General features: G+C 38.8%; 1 pseudogene; it reads right to left on the reverse strand.

Annotated features, from left to right (window-relative positions):
- Positions 1–227: 227 nt before the first annotated feature.
- Positions 228–7,769, reverse strand: LOC133737266 (probable CoA ligase CCL6; annotated as a pseudogene).
- Between the last annotated feature and the right edge of the window lie 213 nt (positions 7,770–7,982).

Genomic DNA, 7,982 nt, shown 5'->3' on the forward strand with positions numbered 1-7,982 from the left:
ACTTCATGCATTGTTTCTTGGACTGAATGAGAAAACCACACTAGTTTCATCATCAGAACATAATTTTAATTTGGAGACATGATACAAGTACTTTTATTTTTTATTATTTCTAAACCTAAGTTTAGTTCAGTGTGGATTTAAAAATACTTGCTCAGTTACCGATTTTTAAATTAAAAAACTAACTTTATTGTTGATTACTTATGCCATACTTTTAGATATTAAGTTCACTGCTGCCTATTGGGTAAATCCCGGCGATATTCTTCACTTCAGTAAAGATCTTAATTAAGATCTTTACTTATTTATACACAAACTTAGAACAAAGGTCAATATGGGTAAATACCTGCTAGATATTCTTTTACAGTCATAAGAAGTTTTGCATCAACAAAAGGGCAGGCAATCGAAATTTTGGGAAAGTTTCATCCAATAGTTGCTTGCAGCTCTGTTCTTATACTTTTCCACCCTTTGCTTCACTATAAAGTTTTTCAACTCGGTCCTGCAGATGATATAATTCAACATACATATTTAGGATTAACTTATCAAAGTTCCAACCTTTTCTTATCTGAGTAGAAATCATACCTTGTAATATTTGAGTAATTGCAGTCTTTTCAGTTTGAAAGTCTGAGTCATGAGATCCCTCTCTATGTCAAAGGGGTTTGGTTCCAAATGAACTGCTTTTAACAACTCAAACCCTTGAAGCTGCAATGTAAATGTCTTTTAAGTCAGATGAATAAACTTAAGCAACATAGCATGAAACAGGGATGGAGCACATGCTGTTTCTTACCCGTACTACTGAGCTCATCCAAAATGTATTTTCTTGACTACAGGTTTTGACACAATGATTTGTAGTCATCAGTCAAATGATGCCCAGTCCTCCAAGGCCTTTCTGTCAGGAACAACCACAGCAACAAGAAATGACTCGAAGCTGTTCCCATAAACCCAAATCTGCCGACCAGATGAAAGTTAAGATGTTAAGATATCTGTCTGTAACTTCAGAGAACATGAAAGAAGGGTTGATGACACTAGCACAAAATTCAAATGTAGCACAAAGACAAGCACAAACTCATTTATTGATGAATGCAGGTAAGTACTCTTATTATCATACATGTAGACTATAGAAGTTGGCGACATACCGATATGCTAAGGGGGCATTGCAAGTATTTGCTTTCAATGCTTTCCACAGCAACATATTCACCTTGAGACAGTTTAAATATGTTCTTCTTCCTGTCTATAACTTCCATTGCTCCATTAGGCTGCCGATCTCCGATATCACCCTGTGATCCATCCACTCCAAATTAATCATCAACAAAAATTTTGAAGGCGCCATCTTGAAAAGAAACCAAAAGATTGAGCATCAACCAAGAAATTACTTCATTTCTAGTTTTGTAGACATTTACCTGTATAGAACCACCCATCAATAAGGACTGATATCTTGTCGCATCAATAAGGACTGATATCTTGTCGCTTGTAGTAACCAGAAAACAAGGTTTTTCCTCTTAGGCAAATCTCTCCACATGGCACACTAGAAAGTGCATCATATCCCAGTTCTGGGACTGACTGAAGCCGTGCTTCAATAGTTGTCAAGGGGACATCCACAGTCCAATCATAGGATAAACACTGCCAATGGACGTAAAACAGCCACCACAGCTTTCAGTAAGGCCTACATGATTTAACAAACTGATGAACTCTAGTTCTTTTTATTTCGTATGTATCTGCTTCTGATGTGTTGTGGTAGCGGATTTAGAAAATCAAAGTTATTTGAATAAGTACAAAAGCATCCATACTCGACATCTCAAAAGTCAAACACATATACCACGAATTAAGGTGAGAAAGCACAGTGAGTTGAATACTTATGCTCATATAATTTCCTGAATCTTCACTATGATCTAATTGATTATATGTTATAGTCATTATGATATGCAGTCAACCATACCATATCCTTGTGATGAAGTGCTGCAGCTGGTGACCCTCAAAAATTCCTCCACATGCCTGGGCAAAGGCGCAGCACCAGACAACATTATACGAACTCGTCCTCCTAATGCTTGTTTTATCTACTATAAGTAAAAAGGTTTGTTAGAATGTAACGCATAAAATAGAAGTAATGCCTTGTTTGAATGTAAAACCAGACGTTTCAATAATGGAAAGGTGAAGGATAGAATGACCGACCTTGTGAAACAAAAGCTTGTCCAAGAGAGGTGCCGCATTTTTCTTGCGGTTGACCCTTCTTCAGATTTGCCAACTTGCGGCCATACAAATATTAATTAGTTTATAGTAGGAATCCAAATGCAAACAAAAAAAGGAGGTCTTAGTGAGACGTACTAGTTATATGCACACTGGAAAAGGGTCTTCCTCAGCACACCGTACCACCAGATGAAACTTTACTAACTGTTAGAGCAAATCACTCTCCTACATTGATTTCCTCTCCACAATCAAAACTGAATGTGTAACCTCTCCACAATCAAAACTGATTGTGTAACTGTAGATTAGTTTTGAATATTTGTATTTATAGCATTGAATTCTGTTGGTAACAGTAGAGTAGATCTTAGCTATATAATTGTACAATTGTAGACATACAGACCCAGGAAAATCAATTTCAACATGGTATCAGCCTAGGTCTAGGATCCTTACCTGTGTCTCATCTTCTTCTCACATCTTGTTCTTTAATCTTGGCCTCCTGCGTCTCTCCTTTATCTTGTGTCTGTTCTCACTGTCATCCTCTCTCTCAGCAATATTCCAGCAGCACTTTTTTTCCAGCAGCCATATTTTGCCAGCAGCTATACTTTTCCAGCAATATTCCAGCAGCAATACTGTTTCCAACAATATTCCAGCAGCAATACTTTTCCAGCGGCAGCATTCTTTTTCCAGCAGGAATCCTCTGTACGTGATGCAGCACCACCACAACCTACCTGGGTTATTCCCTTCTCCTACCTGGGCTTCCTCTTCTTCTCCATGCCCACAAGGTTTTTCCAGCCCAAGTACTGCTCTCCCTTTCGCTGGAGTCCACTATGTTGTTGATCCACATTGGTACCCGGACACTGGTGCCACTCATCACATGACAGATATGCCTGTCAACAATCCACAACCTTATGGTGGGCCTCATAATGTATATATGGGTAATGGGGACTCAATGCCCGTTTCCCATACTGGTAACCTCCCCTTGTCTTTAGGTTCTGTTTGGACCCAAAATAAGCATTTTGGCCTGACAAGGCGTGTCTTGGAGAAATTGAGCCAATGTCAGTGGCTCAAGCTATATATTGTCGACAAGTTTGAAATATATATTTAGAGGCTAAATAAAGCCTACTATGAAAGCATGGAAGCATGGAAACATGAAAAGTCAACTTTAGCACATTTTCCTACTTCGGCTAGGAGAAACCGAGCTAAACAAGGAAGGAGGGGCGGCAGACTGACCAAATGAACTTGAAATGAGCTGAAACTCTGCAGATCCATTCTAGACAGCCCAAGGATAATTTCTTATGAAGAGTGCCAGAGATGTTTTTGAGTGGAAGGCCTTCAAACAATCAGTCCAATTTTCTACAGAAGCAAAACTGGAAAACTGGACCTGTAAGAGGTCCAGCAGCATTTCCAGCCCAACCGCATGGAATAAAGCTCTGAAAATTTGTCAGGATGATCTACACTCATAGTGGAACATTTTTTATGAAGAAGTCCAAGGCTCAATCTGAAGTCTTGTTGGAGAAATAATTGAAGGAATAAAGGGGCAGAAACTGACCTAAAACCAGCTCAATATTCACATGTTCATGTTTCCTACCCACATGAAGAAAGCTAGATGCTTTTCTTTTTTTCCTTGGATATATTTTTCTACTACAATCTCTTTAATAGATCATCATCACTTCCATGTTTTTGCACCTTCATGCCTTGCTTTCATTTCATCATTTCTCTATCTTTTCCATATTTTACAAATCACTTTCATACTCCACTTTCATTATTTTTCTTCCACTCATCATTTCACTCTTCTTTTTCTTCCCTATATAAACACCTTCTCCTCTCATTCACAATATACACATTCACAACATCAAAACATCTCTAAGATGATCTAAGTTCTCTCTAGAGCAACATCTCTAAGAGCAACTCCTCTCCTTCTCTTTCTCTTACCGGTGATCACACTCCTAGTCCTAGTCTTCTCAGAAGCCGACTTTCAGTGCCACCAAACCCTCTGTCAACGTACTTCGGTCCTAGTCTCCTCGAGAGCCGATTGTAGTACCACGACCAAACACCAACACCAATACACATTCACAACATCAAAACATCTCTAAGATGATCTAAGTTCTCTCTAGAGCAACCTCTCTAAGAGCAACTCCTCTCCTTCTCTTTCTCTTACCGGTGATCACACTCCTAGTCCTAGTCTTCTCAGAAGCCGACTTTCAGTGCCACCAAACCCTCTGTCAACGTACTTCGGTCCTAGTCTCCTCGAGAGCCGATTGTAGTACCACGACCAAACACCAACACCAATACACATTCACAACATCAAAACATCTCTAAGATGATCTAAGTTCTCTCTAGAGCAACCTCTCTAAGAGCAACTCCTCTCCTTCTCTTTCTCTTACCGGTGATCACACTCCTAGTCCTAGTCTTCTCAGAAGCCGACTTTCAGTGCCACCAAACCCTCTGTCAACGTACTTCGGTCCTAGTCTCCTCGAGAGCCGATTGTAGTACCACGACCAAACACCGACACCAAGACACATTCACATTCAACAACAACATCTCTAAGATGATCTAAGTTCTCTCTAGAGAAAACCTCTCTAAGAGCAACTCCTCTTCTTCTCTTTCTCTTACCGGTGATCACACTCCTAGTCCTAGTCTTCTCAGAAGCCGACTTTCAGTGCCACCAAACCCTCTGTCAACGTGCTTCGGTCCTAGTCTCCTCGGGAGCCGACGGTAGTGCCGTGACCACAACGGTTACAGAACCAGCCAAGCAAGGGTAACGCCCTAGCAACTCAGCCAAGCTAAAGTCACGCTTTAGCAAGATCTCAATACTTCCCGGTGATTTCGCTCTGCTGAATCTGCAACATTGAGTATCGACTTGTGAACAAGAAGAAACTTCAGCAAAGTCCTCACCACGAGGCACAAAGAATCCCGCGACGAGGTTGGTGCTCTCCTCGTCTACAATCGCTTGAAAGAAGTCAGGTCAAGGGACACCCCCGACGACCGCACCTGAACGGTGCTGGCACGCCCGCGCAAGAAAAGAGACTGTTGACCAGCTGCAACAAAATTGGAGCCAAACATGTTCTTCCAATTTTTCTTTACAAAATGTCTTTCGCATTCCGTCAATTTGTAAAAATCTTCTCTCTGTGGCTCGTTTCACCAAGGATAATCTTGTTTTCTTCCTATTTGCTCCAGATTTCTATCAAATCTATTGTTTACGTACTGGTCGTTTGTTATTTCAGGGCCCATGCAAAGACGGTCTCTATCCGCTTAGCCTGTCTTCTGTGTCCACGGTCCCCCATGCCCTCTCCTCTGTTCACTCGTCTCTTTGGCACAATCGCTTAGGTCATCCCTCCTCTTCCGTTTTAGCTCGTTTAGGATCTACTCTTGGCTCCACCCTTTCTTTTAATTCTTTTTGTCATAATTGCGCACTTAGCAAGTCCCATCAACTACCTTTTCCTTCCAACCATATTTCCGCCTCTTCTCTATTTTCTATCATTCATAGTGATGTATGGATGTCTCCTACACTAGCCATACCTTCGGAAACAATATTTAAGACAAATATTAACAACAAAGGAAATCAAGGATATACATGTATACAGTTCAAATTGACGAATCTGTTTAACCAGTGTACATACGATCATAAACTCGAGGAACCCCACAAAACAAAGTAGGCTTTAGTTCCTGAAGGTCGTCCAGTAAAAACCTGACATCCTGCACGTCCATCGGCAATCACATTAGACAAAGGTTGAAGTTGGTAAGTAAGGAAGAGAATACCAATGAAGTTAATAAGGAAACTAAAGAAACGGATCATAGCAAGAATGACACATATACTTACGCCTCGCCAGAAGCCCATTGAGGATCCCGTGTAGATGCAATAGCTCTTGATTATTTGGGCATATGTATGGGCCATCGAAGAAACAAAAAAATATGAATCTTCTTCCGTACACTGTAATAGAATTCAATTTATGCCTGTAGTCAATATTTTGCCATCAGGGAAATGTCAAATTGTTAATCGAGTTCGGTATCTAAACTTACAAAAAATATAATCCTTAACCATCTATTGGTAATACTTGAACAGTTACTTTGGAAAAAAAAAATATATATATATATATATATATATATATATATATATATATATATATGAACAGTAAAATAAGGCTGCAAATGAGCACCTTTCACAGGATGACTTTACTCAAAATTGTATTAGTACCCTTGGTTTAATTAGTCGGTACAAAATCTGTAATTTGATGACCAACCATAAAGCTTTCAGCATAATTTGATTTACTATGGATCCAACTTCTGTTGAAATGAATGTATAAATTTCCCCTAGTTGAGGGCTACGGTACAACCCTCAAATTTTATCAATCATGTCTTGGGAATAACTACACATCTTGAAGATGTTACAATAAACTATAAGTGCTCACTAAATGGAATTGCATCCACATGATTAAAATTTTGGCTTGCCATAAATAGCATTTTAAACAGGCACCGCATATATGTATGGAAACAGGGTAAGGATCGCAATTTTCATTTAAGAATCAGCATATAATTTCATTTTGATAATGCTACAAAATCCAAAAAGAAAAAGGCCTTGTAATGGCCTTTTTTGTAACAAAACTACAAAATCTCCATGACCAAAACATGTTATCTGCAAGTTTATTTGCCTCTGACATAAATATGAGGTACATTTACGCTTCAAAACTGTGAAATAGACCAAAAACGGGTACAGAACATGGTGAAAATTAATCACCCGAGATCACCCCAAGCAACTCATGCCAAGTTACATGAGCTATTCTGCCTATTGTTTTTTTTTCTTTTTTTTTTCTTTTTTAGAGAGGCAGAATCACTAATTCGGAAACATCAAGATAGACTATGTCAAAAAGCTAGAATATTGAAATTTCTAACTGTGTTAAGTTGTTTACCCCTCTATCTGTTAGGAAAAGTATATGGTCTGTTGACAATACTTCTGACATTAATGCTGCATTAGTAACAAATACGCCTTTTGGTTCTCCAGTCATTCCACTATACATTATTTGGCAAACAGCGGTACTCTGTTTTGGAGGTAATTCACAATCTGAATTTCCCTGAGAAAATGAAAGATAATAGATGATTTTGTATTGTTGCATGTCAGTGGCCAATCCTTTACTTACACAAGAACTTACAGGAGAAAACAGTGTTGGAAGTTACCAACAGAGAGAATTCCTCCCACGAAAAAGCAAGATACCCCTAGTTCTTCTGCTTCCTTCTTCTGAGTGCTAGAAAAATTTGTGAAGCTAACAATTGCTGAAGAACGCAGATGTACACCTTCGATACAATCCAAACAAATTGGTGTTCAAATTGGAAGTATTTAAGGAAATAGTATATGACCTACTTTTTAAATGCGTAGAACTGTTTGGAAGGCATGATATAATCTGCAGAAAGAATTACCCCATAAGGATATTAGAAAGCAAGAAAAGGAGAGGGAAATTAAATCTTATATAAATGGAGTGCATATTAGGCAAGGAACTAAGATTAATCATCAAGTATACAAGGCAAGTTGGTCTTTGTAATTATATCATGTTTACTACAAAATTGGATTATGAATGTTCTATTACCGAAATATAAGACATCAGTGGCTTCAAAGTTCAAACATGTATCCAGTTATGATAATGAGATAATAGTTTGGAAAATAACTTACAGCAGGGATTATATTCTCTTGAAAAAAAGCTATTGAAACTTCAGCAGTGGCTACTGAACTTTTGTTGTGGCTAGCTAGCAAACACTTGGTACTGTTCAGAAATTTCGAACAGAACCCTTAAGTTGTTGCGAAGAGTCCAATAGGC

This window comes from Rosa rugosa, chromosome 3 (genome assembly GCF_958449725.1).
Source record: "Rosa rugosa chromosome 3, drRosRugo1.1, whole genome shotgun sequence".
NCBI lineage: Eukaryota > Viridiplantae > Streptophyta > Magnoliopsida > Rosales > Rosaceae > Rosa > Rosa rugosa.